Source organism: Saimiri boliviensis, chromosome 17 (assembly GCF_048565385.1).
Source record: "Saimiri boliviensis isolate mSaiBol1 chromosome 17, mSaiBol1.pri, whole genome shotgun sequence".
Lineage (NCBI taxonomy): Eukaryota > Metazoa > Chordata > Mammalia > Primates > Cebidae > Saimiri > Saimiri boliviensis.
The window spans coordinates 12,427,835-12,446,707 of record NC_133465.1 but is presented as its reverse complement, the minus strand read 5'-3'; the positions used below and the strand labels follow the sequence as shown (position 1 = coordinate 12,446,707).

The following is an 18,873-nucleotide window of genomic DNA, read 5'->3' as shown; positions in this document are numbered from 1 at the left end:
CTTCTAGGTTCATGGGATTCTAAGGCCTCAGCCTCCCAAGTAGCTGGAATTACAGGCATGTATCACCATACCTAGCTAATTTTTTATATTTTTAGTAGACATAGGTTTCTCCATGTGGGCCATGCTGGTCTTGAACTCCTGGCGTCAAGTGATCTGCCCACCCTGGCCTCCCAAAGTGCTGGGATTATAGTCATGAGCCACCGTGACTGGCCCAGAATTATTTTAAAAGTTGCAATTCTTTGAGCTCATTTACCTAGAAATCTCAAAGCAATCAAACTCATGAATGTTTGTTGAATTAATGTGAAAATGAATGAATGAATGAATGAGATAATATAGCAATATTTCCTGACATAAGATCAGCACATAAACACAATAGCACTCAAGAAGCACTCCAGAACAGCAATCTGAGAAACTCCACATGACCTCTTCCCAATGAAACAACCACAGTGGGTGAAATTTCTAAACCAACCAACTAAAGTCTCCAGAAATAATACTAAAAACAAATGAAGAAACATTTTTTTAGAAGAAATCTACTAAATATCAGTAAAACAGTGAGAATCTGTGGTATTTTAGCTGCAAGTCAACTCCTTAGAGGCCACCCTCCCTGCAACTCAGTGTGACAAAAGCTCAACTCTGGGCAGATGCCACCAGGAACAGTGCTCTTTCTCCCCCAGCTCTCAGTCCAGGGGTACAGTTCCCCACTGGGAGGAGCATATTGCCAGCAGTTCTTATCCCTCTCCCCAACCTCTATGTTTTGGAAACACAGAGGATAATACCCAGAGATCTGGGGCTCCCTTCCTCCACCCAACCCACATTTATAGGGTGAAAGCTAGGCACAGCAAGTCAAAAATGCTTGGTTCAGATCACCCTTACTCTAGTTCACTTATGGAATGAAGAGTCTATAGTGAAAGAGATAAGCCAGCTGGGCACTGTGGCTCACACCTGCAATCCCAGCACTTTGGGAGACTGAGGCAGGTGGATCACTTGGGGTCAGGAGTTCAAGACCAGCCTGACCAACATGGCAAAACCCTATCTCTACTAAAAATACAAAAATTATCTGGGCATGGTGGTGGGCGCCTGTAATCCCACCTACCCGAGAGGCTGAGGCAGGAGAATCACATTAACCTGGGAGGTGGAGGTTGCAATGAACCAAGATCGCACCACTGCACTCCAGCGTGGGCAACAGAGCAAGACTCTGTCTCAAAAAAAAAAAAAAAAAGACAGAGATTACCACCCATGCCCAGAGCTCTGCTCACAAAGCAGAGATATCTCATCAAGAGAAGTGGACCATTGCCCTGCTATGGTTTGACAGTATCCCCCAGAATTTATGTGCTAGAAACTTCATCCCCAGTGCAACAGTGTTGGGAGGTGGGCCTTATATGAGGTATTTAAGTCATGAGGACTTTGCTCCAATGAGTGGATTAATATCATATAAAAAGGGCTTGTGGGTGTAGATTCTCTCCTTTCTCTCTTCTACTCTTCTGCCATGTGAGGAACAGCAATCCTCTCCTCTAGAGGATGCAGTGATCAATGTGCCGTCTTGGAAGCAAAACCTGGATCATCATCTGACACCCAACCTGCCGGTGCCTTGATTTTGGACTTCCCAGCTTTCAGAACTGTGAAATAAATTTCTGTTCATTATAAATTGCCCAGTCTTTGGTATTCTGTTATAGCAGCACAAACAGACTAAGATGATCCTCAACCCCAGCTCCAGAGCAATGATGCAAAGGTTCTGCCCAGTGGGTAACATGAGACATAAGAACAGAGAGCTGAACTCCATACCTCTGTCAGAGGAGATTTGTTTCATCTGTAGCAGAGGGAATGAAAGTTCAGGCAGAAGGGCACTCGCATTATTAATAAGAAGGATTTTGTTGGTAAGCAATTAGAGGAAGCTGGTATCTCCAGGATAGCAATAAATAAGTTTAGCAGAGAGAACCAGGGAAGACAGAGAGGCACCTAAAATGGCCATCATGGGGGTAAAACAAGCCTCAAAGATGGGCCTCAAAAACTCATCCCTGCAGAGCTTGATCTTAATTGGATCAGACTGTAGAGCAATGTATGCCCGGGGCATTGTTGAAAACAATAGAACGATGAGCTAGCAATCAGTAGAGAGCAACAGAAGCAGACCAGCCAGAAACTTATAGGATTATCAGTAAAAGAGAAAGTCAAGGAGAGCCTAAAAATCACTGTCATCCCTAAAAATGAGAGTGCACAAGTCTGTGCCATTTGAGGAAAAACATTAAAGGTTTCACACTGCATGAAAAAGAAACTTCACTGAAACAGTTCAACAAAGTCACTAAACAAAAGAACAATTAAATAACACCACCACAAAGCCTTTCCTGAGGTGGTGGGTGGGGGTAGACAGGAAATTCAGAGTTGCTATAATATATTATCTGAAATGCCTGGTTTTCAAAAAATAAATAAATAAATAAAAAGATTTTCAAAGATGTAAGAAAGTGCAATTTATACACAGGAATAAAAGCAGACAACAAAAACTTCCTTTAAGTGGGGGTCCCAAAGTTGACTTGGTAGATGTGGATTTTAAAGGAACTACTATAAATATGTTCCGATAACTAAATGAAACAGTACTTAAATGATTAAAAGAAGATATAATAGCAATGTCACATAAAATCAAAATAGCAATTAAGGTAGAAATTATTTAATAAAAAACAAAATAGAAATTTCAGAATTGAAAACTAGAGAAACCAAAATGAAAAATTCACTAGAGACTCTCAGCTGTAGATTTCAGCTGTCACAAGAAAGAATCAAATCAACAGAGAGAAAAAGAGGCTAGGGAAAAATAAACAGAGCTTCATCAAAAATATGAGACGTTTAGTACATCAACGTATGCCTAGTGATAGTACTAGAAAGAAAGAAAACCGTAAGCGATCCAGAAAAAATATTTGAAGAAATAATAGCTGAAAACTTCCCAAATACGATCTTTTAAATTAATATATACATACAAGAAGCTTACCAAACTCCAAATGGGATAAACACAAAGATACATAATAGTCAACATGATCAAAGACAAAGAGAAAATCCTTAAAGTTGCAAGAGAAAAATAATTGTTTGCATACAAAGGAATTCCAACAAGATTATTAGCTGATTTCTATCAGAAACAACAGAGACTAGAAGGCAGTGAGCTGGCCATATTCAAAGTACTAAAAATAGAAAGTATTATATCCAGTAAAACTATGTTTCGAAAGCAAGAGAGAGATTAAGGCATTCCAAGATAAATAAATGAATGACCCAAAATAATAATTCAAATTCATGAGAGAAAACAAAAAACTCTGCTGAAGGTAATTATGCAGGCAAATGTAAAATACGGTATATGTGTATATTTATTCTTTCTTATTCTTTTAACTGGCTTAAAAACAATTGCAACATCTTGTTCACATGTCTATGTATCCATGCGTGTGCATATTTGTATCGTTGGGCCTATAACATAGAAATATAATATATCTGACAATAACAGTACAAAGGAGATGGTGATTATAAAGTTGTATTATAGTAAGGAAACAGCACTGTATAGTAAGTTGAATTCACAGGGAAAATGAAAAGAATCAGAAATTTAAATAAGAAGACTAATATAATAAACTTTGTAAACAAACACTTGCTCTTTTCTGTTCTCTCAGCCTCTCTATAATATATACTTTATTTAAAAAATCATAACTATAACAATGTATTGATAAGTTTGTAGCATATATAAACATAATATATGTAACAATAGCACCAAATAGTGAGTAGGGAATAGGGACTAGAACTTTACAGGTGTGATATTTCTATATCATGCTGGAATTAAGAGAGCAGAAATCTGAAGTAGGTTTAGATAATTTAAGATTTATATTGTAGCACTAGAGCAAGCATTAAGAAAATATCTTAAAAATATAGATACAAAATATAGAAAGTGTCTTAAAAACAGAGATTAAAAATCAGCTAAAATTAACATTGCAATAGAAGAAATTCACTCAATTAACAAAAAAAAACAGTAAAAAATAAACAAGAAAAAATACATGAGGCATATGGAACACAAAATATCAGACACAGTTAATGGGTATGAAAAATAGAGAGAAAGAATAAATAAAGCCTAGCATTTGCTAGCACAACAAGGTGACTATAGTCAAAATTAATTTACGTGTACATATTTAGTAATTAAAGGAGTATAACTGGATTGTTTATAATACAAGAAATAAATGTTTAAGGTAATGGATACCCCATTTACCCTGATGTGATTATTATGCATTGTTTGCCTGCATCAAAATGTCTCATGTAACTCCTAGATAGACCTACTATGTATCCACAAAAATAGAAAATAAAAATAAGGCCAGGTGCAGTGGCTCACAGTTCTATTTCCACCACTTCGGGAGGCCAAGGTGGGCAGATTATTTGAGTTCAGGAGTTTGAGACCAGCCTGGGCAACACAGTGCAACCCTGTCTCTACAAAACAATACAAAAATTACTCATGTGTGGTGGCATGCATCTGTAGTTCCAGCTTCGGGGGCTGAGGCAGGAGGATCACTTGAGCCTGGGAAGTCAAGGCTGCAGTAAGCCAAGACTTCACCACAGCACCCCAGCATGGGCGACAAAGTGAGACTCTGTCTCAAAAGAAATAAAAATAGGAAAAATATCAGGCATAAATTAAATTATATTAAAAAGTATATCATCATAAAATGGATTAAACAATTCAACCAAAAGACAGAGATTGCCAGACTAGATTTTTAAAAAACAAGATCTAACTACACGATCCAACTACAGGAGACATGCTTTAGATTTAAAGATACAAATAGTTTACAAAAGAATGAAAAAATATATACCACATAATAGCAACCATGAGAGAGCTGGACCAGCCACATAATAACAGATAAACTAGGTCTTTAAACAAAAATATGTTACTAGAGATAAAACAAGATATTTTACAAGATAAATGCATCCATCCAAGAGGAAAATATAACCATTATAAACATATAATGCACCTAACAGGGCACCAAAACACACAAAGGAAAACCTGTCAACTAGGCCTATTAGACATCTATAAAACTCTCCTTCATTCAGTACCAGCAGAATACATATTCTTCACAAATGCACATAGAACATTATCCAGAATAGACCATATGGTAGCCCATAAAACACGCTTCAGTAAATATAAGAAAATTGAAACCATATAAAACATGTTTTCTGAACACAATGAAATAAAATTAGACATCAATAACATAAGGAGGCAGAATCTGCATAAGTACAGGGAAAATAAACAACACTATTAAATAGCTAATGAGTCAAAGGAGAGACCATGCAAAGTAGAAAATAGTTCAGGGTGAAAAAAAAACAAAAACATGACATACCAAAACTTACGTGACATAACTAAAGCCAGGCTTAGGGGGAAATTGTAAATGTAAACGTCTATATTAATAAGGAAGAAAAATCTCGGATCAATAACCTAAGCCTCTACCTTAAAAGTAAAAAAAGATCAAACCAAACTCAAAGCAAGCAGATAGGAAGATATAATAAGTATTAGAGCCCAATCAAATAAAATGAAGATGAAAAACAGTAGAGAAAAATCAATGAGACCAAAAGTTTGCCCTTTAGAAGTTCAACAAAATTGACAAATCTGTAATTAGACTGACTTTTAAAAAGGAGAAAAGACTTGAATTAGTTGAGTCAGGAATAAAAGAAGCAACATTCCCACTGACATTATCAAAATAAAATGGATTACAGGTGAATATTATGAACAATGTATGCCAATAAATTAGATCATTTCGATAAGATAGACAAACTCCTAGAAAGATACAAGCTATAAAAACTGATACAAGAAGAAATGGTAAATATGAGTAGACCTATAACAGGTAAGAAGATAGAATCAGTAATTTTAAAAAGTTATCAAAAAGAAAAGTTCATGACAAGGTTATTTCACTGGTGACTTCAACCAAATAATTAAAGAATTAATATCAATACAGTTTTATTATCACCCATCTCCCTTGTACTGTTGTCAAATATATAATATTTCTATATGTTTTAGACCCAACAATATAAATACACACACACACATACACACTTTTCAAAAAAATAAGAGTAGAAAACACTTTCCAACGCATTCAATAAGATCAGTGTTATTCTGATACCAAAATAGGACAAAGGTGTGACAGGAAAAGAAAGCAGTCTATCAACATACCTTATAAAGAGCAATACAAAAATCTCCCTCCCAAAAAGTATTATCAAATTAAACCTAGCAATGTATAAAAATTATTATACACCATGATCAAGTGAGATTTATCCCCACAATGCAGGTTGGCATAGCATCCAATTTCAATTAGGATAATACATCGTATTAATAAAATATAGGACACAAGCACATGGTTATCTCAATAGATACATATGACATTGTGATATAAGACAGAATGCCTATTTGGTCTTCATCTCCTGTTCCTGGCACAGAGCTCCTAAAATCCTTGGAATTTTTTTAGTGACAGAAGTTAAAAAAAAAAAAAAAAAAAAAAAGTTTTGCTATTTATAAGGCCTTTTCAACTATACCTGAACTGATGTTAATGAGGAGACCCTCAGAGAAGCGGGGCTCGTTGCTAGAGGAATCAACTATGTGATTAGAGGGCTGGAACTTTTAGCCCCAACTGTAGCCTCTGTGGAGAAAAGTGGGGGTGAAAATTTGACTTACTCACCAGTGGCCAATAATTAATCAATCATGCCTACATCATGAAGCCTCCATAAAAACTTTAAACAGGCCAGGGGCCATGGCTCACACCTGTAATCCCAGCACTTTGGGAGGCTGAGGTGGATGGATCACCTGTGGTCAGGAGTTGGAGACCAGCCTGGCCAACATGTCGAAACCCCATCTCTACTAAAAATACAAAAATTAGCTGGGCGTGGTGGCACGCACCTGTAATCCCAGCTACTCAGGAGGCTGAGGCAGGAGAATCGCTTGAACCCGAGAGTAGAGGTTGCAGTGAGCCAAGATCCCACCACTGCACTCCAGCCTGGGTGACAGAGTGAGACTCTGTCTCAAAAACAAACAAACTCTAAATGATGAAGTTTGGAAAGCTTGCGGGTGAGGGAGCACAGGAAGGCAGTGGGATGGTGGCCTTCCCAAAGAGGGCGCAGCGACTCCACACTCCTTCCCACAAACCTCACTCTCTGCATGTCTTCCATCTGGCTATTCCTGAGTTGTAGCCTTTCTAGTAAACCAGTAAACATAAGTGAAGCACCCTCCCTAGTTCTGTGAGCCATTTTATCAAAATTATTAAACATGAGGATGGGATTGTGGGAACTCAATTTCTAGCTCATTGGGATGTCTGAGTGACAACCGGGGCTTGAGTCTGGCATCTGAATTGGGGACAGTCTTGTGGAGACGATCCCTTAACCTGTAGGGTCTGTGCTAACTTTGAGTAATCAGTGTCATCACTGAATTGCAGGACACCAGTTGGTATCTGGAGAGTTGGAAAATTGCTTAGTGTAGGAAAAACCACATTTAGTGTCAGAAACGTGAGTGTAGAAGAAAGTTTTTTCTTTTAACACAGAAAACACATACGACAAAATCAAACACTTTCATGATAAAAAAAAAAAAAAACACTAAATAAACTAGGTACAGAAGAAAACTTCTTCAATCTAATAAAAGGCATCTAAAAACCCACAGCTCTAGGCCGAGTGCGGTGGCTCATTCTTGTAATCTCAGCACTTTGGGAGTCCAAGTCAGGCAGATCACCTGACGTAAGGAGTTCAAGACCAGCCTGACCAACATGATGAAAGCCCGTCTCTATTTAAAAAACACAAAAATTAGCCAAGCTTGATGGCGCACACCTGTAATCTCAGCTACTGGGGAGACTAAGGCAGGGAGAACTTTTTGAACCCGGGAGGCAGAGTTGCATGAGCTGAGATTGCACCACTGCACTCCAGCCTGGGTGACAGAGCAAGACTCTATCTCAAAAAACAAAAACAAAACAAAACAAAACAAACCCCAGAGCTCTTACAGTTAGTGGTGAAAGACTAAATGCATTCCCCCCAAGAACAAGACAGGGATGCCCACTCTAGCCATTTCTACTTAATATTTTGCCAGAAGTTCTAGCCAAGGCAACTAGACAAGAAAAGAAATACACGCATCACAAGGCAATGTTTCGGTCAACACCATGTGTAAGAGGCCCACATCCTGGCTCATAGACGGTCATCGTCCTGCCGTGTCCTAACACAGCAGAAGGGGCCAGGGATCTTCCCAAGGTCTCTTTGATAAGGCCCCTGATCCTATTACGAGGGCTCCATTCTTATGACCTAATTTCCTATTAAAGCCTCTACTTAGTCATATTATCTTGGAGATGAGAATTTTAACATCTGAAGTTGGGGAAGACACAAACATTCAGACTATAGCAGCTTCCATTGCAGGCTTTTGAGCAGGAGCCTGCCTGATAACTATGAGGACTTTTAACAGCGTCACTTGGCACCACTTGGCAGGGAAGGCAAGGTTCGATGGAGGAGACCAATTAAGAGGCTGTTGGAATAACCAGCGTAAGATGGTGGCGGGGGTGACGGAGGCAGCAAGAAGTCGGTGGATCCTGGATTTATTTTGAATCTAGAGCCAGCATGTTGATGCTGAATGTAATGTGGAGTACGAGAGAAAGCAGAGGTTTGAGGGAAACGCAAAGGTTTTGGCTGAGTACATGGATAACAGAGTTGCCATTACCTGAAATGGGAAAATCTGTTGGAGGAACAAGCACGAGAGAAGAGAGGAACCTGGCTTTAAATATCGAGAACATGAGATGGTCGAAAGCTTCCAAGTGGAAATGCTGCATGAGGAGTTAGATAAATAAGCCAGAAGTTCAGGGGAGCGATCCAGGTTGACAACATAAATTTGAGAATTATCCTCTTACAACACCACTGAAAGCTTTGGAATTGAATGTGATCATTAACAGAGAGAGAGAGGGAGAGAGGGAGAGAGAGAGAGAGAGAGAGAGAGAGAGAGAGAGAGAGAGAGACCTTATTTCGGTGTTTAAGTTTCTTGAAAATAATCACTGTTTGCCTGTGTTTCAGAAGAACAGTGTATACATCAAGGCAATAAATATCATGATATGTATTACCCAGATCTCGTTAAGCACAGACCTCAACAAAGTAAAAAGCACAACACAAGTTCATCGGCAGAGAATTTGAGAACGGTAGGATTATTTTAAACTCTCACACACAGCAAAGAGACCAAGTTTCGATGTGCTTGAAACCTTACACTTGATTTTTATTAAGCAATTTGTCAATGAATTGGGAAAGGCGAACTCTAGCCTTCACACTACCAGTTACTTGTATGACTGCAAACGAATCATTTCTGCTCTCTGAACCTTTATTTCTTCGTAAGAAAAAGAAAGGGAGTGGAATTAGATGACCCTTAACTCTCTCCCTCTCTTAATAGCAACTAAAATCTTTTCTAAAATCAACCGTTCCTGAAACTTATTTGTTTTACAGCTATATGGCTCCCCCAAGTGGCCAATGAAATAAATGTAACCGGAATGAATGCCTTGTGTTTTATGCAGTGGTTATCAATGAGTTCATTTATTGATCATTCATCATATGTCAGACACTGTAGTAAGCATTTGGGGTGCATTTTCTTATTAAATTCTCGCCGAAACACTATAAGACAGTTACCGTTTATACTGTCATCTTACAGATGAGGAAATTGAGACATAGGATTCCACATAGCAGCAGGAAATGATGATCCAGGATTCAAACCCAGGCAGTCTAAATCCAGAGTCTGAACTCTTAACAACTAAGCTCTCCAGTGTAAGTCACTGTTCAGGGGTAAGAACGGATGAACAGCCAAGGCTGGAGAAGCTTTTGGGGTGTTGGCCCTTGACTTGGAGAGGTTATAAATGGCTATCTGCCTGTGGAGAGACTTGGCTGGCTCTCTTCTCACTTCCGGAGGTCAGAAAGGATTTCAGAAGCCAACCGAGGTCCCGTTGAAAAACCATTGCTATCTATGCTCTCCAGGCCCCCAGTGCTATCGGAAAGAAGGCAGGCTTCTAAGATCCATCAGGACTGCAAGAAGCATCTTGCAGAGTCTGACCCTGTCGCCAGGCTGGAGTGCAGTGGTGCGATGTCAGCTCACTGCAACGTCCACCTCCCGGGTTCAAGCGATTCCCCTGCCTCAGCTTCCTGAGCAGCTGGGACTACAGACTCTCACCACCACTCCCAGCTGATTTTTTTTTTTTTTTTTAATTTTAGTAGAGACGGGGTTTCACCATGTTGGCCAGGATGGTCTCAATCTCCTGACCTCGAGATGCGCCTACCTAGGCCTCCCAAAGTGCTGGGATTACAGGTGTGAGCCACTACACCAGGCCTTCATTTTTAATTCCTTATAACATTTAATTCCTTATAACATCCTTATATGTATATATGTCTATATATAATCATAAATTTGTTAATATTCTACAGTATCGGTAAAATTATACACTTGTATATACTTATTTAGTATATGTATAATTATACACTTGCCAAGTTATACATCCATTCCACTGTTCATAGACATTTTAGCATTTCTGGGTTTTGTTTTTATAAGCAATATAGACATTGGTTCATACTTTTTATGTACATTGGCAAGAGTTTCTCTGGCATACATACTTAGGGCAGGTCTCTGGGTCATCAAGTATTATTATTCTCAAACTTATTAGATTACAACATTTCTCCCCAAATTATTTATATCAGTTAATGCTCCCAACAGTAGGATATGAGAATTCTCACAATTCTATATCCTTCCCAACTTTGGTTTGGTCCAGCTTTTAATATATTTTCATATAGCTCAGTATAAAAATGGTATCTATAATTTGAATACCAATTAAGAACAAGTATCTTTTCATATGCTGTTAGTCTCCTGTTAAAATGCCTATAAATGGGCCTGGCACCATGGCTCATGCTTGTAATCCCAGCAAAGCCGAGGCAGGCAGATCACTCCTGAGGTCAGGAGTTTGAGGCCAGCCTGGCTAACGTGGTAAAACCCCGTCTCTCCTAAAAATACAAAAATTCGCCAGGTGTGGTGGCACATGCCTGTAATTCCAGCAGGAGAATCACTTGAACCTAGGAGGTGGAAGTTGCGGTGAGCTGAGATCATGCCACTGCACTCCAGTCTGGGTGACAGCAAGATTCTGTCTCAAAGAAAGGCAAAAAATGCCTATACACGATTTTACACATTTTTTTTTTTACTCATTTGTGCTTCACTTATTGATTCACAGGAGTTTTTAAATATATTTTAGATGCCCCAAGCCTTCAAGATATTATTTTCTATTGTATTCTGAAGTTTCAAAATGTTGCCATTCACATTTTCATTCTAAATGTATATGTAATTGATATTTGTGTATGCTATAAAATTGGTCTGTAAGATCACTTTTTTCCATTTGAAAGACATTGTCTCAGAACTGTTCATTTACCTTTCTCCACAGAGAATTTCCACTCTGCCAAAAATCAAGTTTTTTATGAATGCATGAATTTCTTTTTGTGGCTCTATTGAATTTCTTAAAAAAAAAAGAAAGAAAGAAAAAGAAAAAAGAAAAGGTCACAGAATGTCCCCTTTTATTCTATTCTCTGGAAAATTTGGGAAACTTTGAAGCTATCTGTTTCATTATATTTGGTAGAATTACTATGAAAAACAAGCATTAAGCTATGGTATTTTAAAAATATTTTTAAATTATGTTTCATTGACTAATAATTATAGAACTAATGTTTTCTATTTCTTTTTGAATACGTTTTGGCAAGCTATAGTTCTCTATTGATTTTTTTTTTAATTTCCACTAAGTTTACAAGTTTATCAGTGTACATTTTTTCCTAACATTCCAATGTTTAATCTCTGCAAGTCTAGTTACAGGCCCCTATTCAATCCTAATGTGGTTTGCATCTTTTCTTTCTTTATATAGAAATAGAAATCTTGCCAATGATTTATCCTTTTATCGCCCCTCCAGATAAATCTATTTTTGTCTTGATTGATGCTCCCTATTAAAATTTATCATTGGATTCTCCCTCATTTATTTCTGCCATTCATAATTTTCTTCTATTTTCTTTTACTTTTTATTCATTCATTTATTTTAAAATATTTATCTATTAGCTGGGCGTGGTGGTGTGTGCCTGTAATCTCAGCTACTCAGGAGGCTGAGGCAGGAAAATCGCTTGAACCTGGAAGGCAGAGGTTGCAGTGAGCCCAGATCACGCCACTGCACTCCAGCCTGGGGAACAGAGCGAGACTTCATTTCAAAAAAAAAAAAAAATTATTAAGAACCTATTCTTTCAATATAGGTCAGTGCTATGAAGAAAGTGTACACAGTGAGATGAGAGGGCCTACTTATTAACAGATGCAGTTATGTCAGGGAATCACCTTTCCTCTGAAACAGTGATGTTCCCTTGTCTCCAACAAGATCGAAACTATAATATCCTTCTTTTCAAGTCTACAAAACGAATTTCGTTGCAATGCATAAAGCATAAATTGAAGAGTGAATCTGCTTATTACAATTAATTTCTTTTCAACTTTTGTTTTAGAAGCAGGGGTACGTGTCCAGGCTTGGTACATGGGTATTTTGTGTCGTGCAAGGTTTGGGATATGACTGAAGCCTTCATCCAGGAAGTGAGCATGGTACCCATTAGAGACTTTTTCAGTCTTACTGCTACTTCTTTTCCCGTTCTAGAAGTTTCTGTGGTCTATTGGTTCCCATATTTATGTCCATATGTACCCCACATTTAGCTTCCACTTACAAGTGAGAACATGAAATATTTGATTTTGTTTCTGTGTTAGTTCACTTAGGATAATGTTGCTGCAAAAGACATAATTTTGTTCTTTTTTATGGATCTAGGACTATAAACCTACAGCAATAAAACGGATTAGAAAGGAATACCAATTAATGATTATATGCCAAAAAATGAAATAACTTGGAATACATTCCCAGGAAGACACAAAATTCCAAGATTGATTCAAGAAGCAATAAACAATCTGAATAGATCTATAACAAATAAAGGTACTGAATTAGTAGTTTAAAAATTACTCACAAAGTAAATACCAGGTCCAGAGGGCTTCACCTATAAATTCTATCAAAATAAGAATTATTACCAATTCTTTATTTCACAAACTCCTCCAAAAATTGAAGAGGAAAAAACACTTCCCAAATTATTTTAGAAGACATTAATACCCTGATGACAAAACCAGACAGATATCACAAGAAACTAAAACTACATATCTCTTAAGAATACTTACACAACTTCTTCCTGGTTTAGTCCTGGGAGGTTGTAAGTGTCCAGGAATTTATCCATTTCTTCTAGATTTACTGGTTTATATGCATAGAGGTGTTTGTAGTAATCTCTGATGGTAGTTTGTATTTCTGTGGAATCAGTGGTGATGTCCCCTTTATCATTTTTTGTTGCATATATTCAATTCTTCTCTCTTTTCTTTTTTATTAGTTTGGCTAGTGGTCTATCCGTTTTGTTCATCTTTTCAAAAAACCAGCTCCTGGATTTATTGATTTTTTTGAAGGTTTTTTTGTGTCTCTATCTTCAGTTCTGCTCTAATCTTAGTTATTTCTTGTCTTCTGCTAGCTTTTGAATTTGTTTGATCTTGCTTCTCAAGTTCTTTTAATCGTGACTTGAGGGTGTCAATTTTAGATCTTTCCTTACTTCTCGTATGGGTGTATAGTGCTATAAATTTCCCTCTAGACACTGCCTTAAATGTGTCCTAGAGATTCTGGTATGTTGCGTCTTCATTCTCATTGGTTTTAAAGAACATCTTTATTTCTGCCTCCGTTTCATTATTTATCCAGTAGTCATTCAGGAGCAGGTTGTTCAGTTTCCATGCAGTTGTGCAGTTTTGAGTGAGTTTCTTAATCCTGAGTTCTAATTTGATTGCACTGTGGTCTGAGAGATTGTCTGTTATTATTTCCACTCTTTTGCATTTGCTGAGGAGTGATTTACTTCCAATTATGTGGTCGATTTTAGAGTAAGTGCAATGTGGTGCTGAGAAGAATGTATATTCTGTGGATTTAGGGTGGAGGTTCTGAAAATGTCTATTAGGCCCACTTGGTCCAGATCTGAGTTCAAGTCCTGGTTGTCCTTTTTAATTTTTTGTCTTGTTGATCTGTCTAACACTGACAGTGGAGTGTTAAAGTCTCCCACTATTATTGCATGGAAATCTAAGTCTCTTTGTAGGTCATTAAGAACTTGCTTTATGTATCTGGGTGCTCCTGTATTGGGTGCATATATATTGAGAATGGTTAGCTCTTCTTGTTGCATTGATCCCTTTACCATTAGGTAATGTCCTTCTTTGTCTCTTCTGATCTTTGTTGGTTTAAAGTTTGTTTTATTAAAGACTAGGATTGCAACCCCTGCTCGCTCTCTCTCTCTCTCTCTCTCTCTCTCTCTCTCTCTCTCCCTCTCTCTCTCTCTCTCTCTCTCCCTCTCCATTTGCTTGGCAAATATTCCTCCCTCACTTTATTTTGAATTCCTGAATAGACCAATAACAAGATCTGAAGTTGAGGCAGCAATTAATAGCCTACCAACTCAAAAAAGCCAGGACCAGATGGGTTCACAGCTGAATTCTACCAGACATACAAAGAGGAGCTGGTACCATTCCTTCTGAAACCATTCCAAGCAATACAAAAAGAAGGAATCCTCCCTAACTCATTTTATGAGACCAACATCATCCTGATACCAAAACCTGCAGAGACACAACTAGAAAAGAAAATGTCAAGCCAACATCCATGATGAACATTGATGTGAAAATCCTCAACAACATACTGGCAAACTGAATCCAACAGCACATCAAAAAGCTTATCCATCATGATCAAGTTGGCTTCATCCCTAGGATGCAAGGCTGGTTCAACATATGCAAGTCTATAAATGTAATCCACCACATAAACAGAACCAAAGACAAAAACCACATGATCATCTCAATAGAAGCAGAGAAGGCCTTTGATAAAATTCAACAATGCTTTATGCTAAAAACTCTCAATAAACTAGGTATCCATGGAATGTATCTCAAAATAAGAAAAGCTATTTATGACAAACCCACAGCCAATATCATACTAAATGGGCAAAAACTGGAAGCATTCCCTTTGAAAACTGGCACAAGACAAGGATGCCTTCTCTCACCACTCCTATTTAACATAGCATTGGAAGTTCTGACCAGTGCAATCGGACAAGAAAAAGAGATAAAGGGTACTCAACTAGAAAAAGAGAAAGCCAAATTGTCTCTGTTTACAGATGACATGATTGTATATTTAGAAGACCACATCATCTCAGTCCCAAATCTCCTTAAGCTGATAAGCAACTTCAGCAAAGTAACAGGATACAAAATCAATGTGTGAAAATCACAAGCATTCCTATACATCAATAACAGACAGAGAGTCAAATCATGAGTGAACTCCCATTCACAAATGCTACAAAGAGAATAAAATACCTAGGAATACAACTAACAAGGGATGTGAAGGACCTCTTCAAGGAGAACTACAAACCACTGCTCAAGGAAATAAGAGAGGACACAAACAGATGGAAAAACATTCCATGCTCACGGTTAGGAAGAATCAATATTGTGAAAATGGCCATACTGCCAAAAGTAATTTATAGATTCAATGGTATCCCCATCAAGCTACCATTGACTTTCTTCACAGAATTGGAAAAAAACACCTTAAACTTCATATGGAACTGAAAGAGAGCCCACATAGCCAAGACAATCCTAAGCAAAAAATAAAAATAAAAAAATAAAAAAGTGAAGCTGGAGGCATCATGCTACCTGATTTCAAACTGTACTACAAGGCTGCAGTAATCAAAACACCATGGTACTGGTACCAAAACAGAGATATAGAACAGAACAGAGGCCTCAGAAGCAATGCCACACATCTACAACCATCTGATGGTTGACAAACCGGACAAAAACATGCAATGGGGAAAAGACTTCCTATTTAATAAATGATGTTGGGAAAACTGGCTAGCCATATGCAGAAAGCTGAAAGTGGATCCCTTCCTTACACTTCATACAAAAATTAACTCCAGGTAGATTAAAGATTTAAACACAAGACCTAAGAAAACCTAAGCAACACCATTCAGGACATAGGCATAGGCAAGGACTTCATGACTAAAACACCAAAAGCAAAGGCAACAAAAGCCAAAATACACAAATGGGATCTAATTAAACTTAAGAGTTTCTGTACAGCAAAAGAAACTATCATTAGAGTGAATCAGCAATCAACAGAATGGAAAAAATTTTTGCAATCTACCCATCTGACAAAGGGCTAATAACCAGAATCTACAAAGAACTTAAACAAATTTACAAGAAAAAAAATAAACCCATTCAAAAAGTGGGCAAAGGATATGAACAGACACTTTTCAAGAGAAGACATTCATGCAGCCAACAAACATATGAAAAAAAATGGTCATCATCACTGGTTATCAGAGAAATGCAAATCAAAACCACATTGAGATACCATCTCATACCAGTTAGAATGGTGTTTATTTAAAAATCCAGAGACGAGTTCGATCGGTAGCGGGAGCGGAGAGCGGACCCCAGAGAGCCCTGAGCAGCCCCACCGCTGCCGCCGGCCTAGTTACCATCATATCCCGGGAGGAGCCGTAGCTGCCGCAGCCGGCCCCAGTCACCATCACTGCAACCATGAGCAGCGAGGCCGAGACCCAGCAGCCGCCCCCTGCCCTCAGCGCCGCCGACACCAAGCCCGGCACTCCGGGCAGCGGCGCAGGGAGCGGTGGCCCGGGCGGCCTCACATCGGCGGCGCCTGCCGGCGGGGACAAGAAGGTCATCGCAACGAAGGTTTTGGGAACAGTAAAACGGTTCAATGTAAGGAACGGATATGGTTTCATCAACAGGAATGACACCAACGAAGATGTATTTGTACACCCGACTGCCATAAAGAAGAAGAACCCCAGGAAGTACCTTCGCAGTGTAGGAGATGGAGAGACTGTGGAGTTTGATGTTGTTTAAGGAGAAAAGGGTGCGGAGGCAGCAAATGTTACAGGTCCTGGCGGCCTTCCAGTTCCAGGCAGTCAATATGCAGCAGACCGTAACCATTATAGACGCTATCCACGTCGTAGGGGTCCTCCACGCAATTACCCGCAAAATTACCAGAGTAGTGAGAGTGGGGAAAGGAAGGAGGGATCAGAGAGCGCTCCCGAAGGCCAGGCCCAGCAACGCCGGCCCTGCCGCAGGCGCAGGTTCCCAGCTGACTGCGTGCGGAGACCCTGCGGGCGTCGACCACAATATTCCAACCCTCCTGTGCAGGGAGAAGTGATGGAGGGTGCTGACAACCAGGGTGCAGGAGAACAAGGTAGACCAGTGAGGCAGAATATGTATCGGGGATACAGACCACGATTCCGCAGGGGCCCTCCTCGCCAAAGACAGCCTAGAGAGGACGGCGGTGAAGAGGAGAAAGAACATCAAGGAGATGAGACCCAAGGTCAGCAGCCACCTCAACGTCGGTACTGCCTCAATTACCAACGCAGACGCCCAGAAAACCCTAAACCACAAGATGGCAAAGAGACAAAAGCAGCCGATCCACCAGCTGAGAACCAGCTGAGAGTTCGTTCTCTCCCGAGGCTGAGCAGGGCGGGGTTGAGTAAATGCCGGCTTACCATCTCTACCATCATCCGGTTTAGTCATCCAACAAGAAGAAATAAGACATTCCAGCAATAAGAAATGAACAAAAGATTGGAGCTGAAGACCTTAAGTGCTTGCTTTTGCCCGTTGACCAGATAAATAGAACTATCTGCATTATCTATGCAGCATGGGGTTTTTATTATTTTTACCTAAAGATGTCTCTTTTTGGTAATAACAAACATGTTGTTGTTTTTTTTTTCTTTTCTTTTCTTTTCTTTTTTTTTTTTTTTTTTTTTTTGAGACGGAGTTTCGCTCTTGTTTCCCAGGCTGGAGTGCAATGGCGTGATCTCGGCTCACCGCAACCTCCGCCTCCTGGGTTCAGGCAATTCTCCTGCCTCAGCCTCCTGAGTAGCTGGGATTACAGGCACGCGCCACCACGCCCAGCTAATTTTTTGTATTTTTAGTAGAGACGGGGTTTCACCATGTTGACCAGGATGGTCTCGATCTCTCGACCTCGTGATCCACCCGCCTCAGCCTCCCAAAGTGCTGGGATTACAGGCGTGAGCCACCGCGCCCGGCCACAAACATGTTTTTTAAAAAAGCCTGGTTTTTCTCAATACGCCTTTAAAGGTTTTTAAATTGTTTCATATCTGGTCAAGTTGAGATTTTTAAGAACTTCATTTTTAATTTGTAATAAAAGTTTACAACTTGATTTTTTCAAAAAAGTCAACAAACTGCAAGCACCTGTTTATAAAGGTCTTAAATAATTAAAAAAATAATAAAATAAAAAATAAAAAATAAATAAAAATCCAGAGACAACAGATGCTAGAGAGGATATGGAGAACAGTGTAATGTTAGGGTTTGGGGATTCAGGGGAAGCCCTCAATTCCCCTGAGAGGACATTCCTCCAGGTTCTTGGTCTATCACACCCTCAAGAATGGGAGAGGAGATCATGGCACAGTGCACAGTAAATGCCAGACTCAAAAGTTGTTTGTAGAAAGTGTTTATTTAGGTAGAGAGAAAGAAAGTAACAGCTAACTCTCACACTGAGTGAGAGAATCCAGAAAGATGGAATCCAGGAGAGGAAAGCAGCTTCCACACTGAGTAGAAGGGAACAGAGAGAGATGGAGTTTAGGAGGGGAAGACAGGCTTCCACGAGAGAGTGTGAGAGTGTGGAAGGGGACTCCAGAGGGGAAATCCAAGAGAGAAAAATGGCTTCCACAAAGGGAGTATTTGTGGAAGGGGACACAAACATGGAGTCCAAAGGAGTGTGGAAGAAGGGGACTTTTAACCTGGGAGGAACCCCCACCTTCTCCTAGACCTCT

General features: G+C 39.2%; 1 pseudogene; it reads left to right on the top strand.

The window, feature by feature from the left end:
* Positions 1-16,609: 16,609 nt before the first annotated feature.
* Positions 16,610-17,571, top strand: LOC120366872 (Y-box-binding protein 1 pseudogene; annotated as a pseudogene).
* The last annotated feature ends 1,302 nt before the right edge of the window (positions 17,572-18,873 follow it).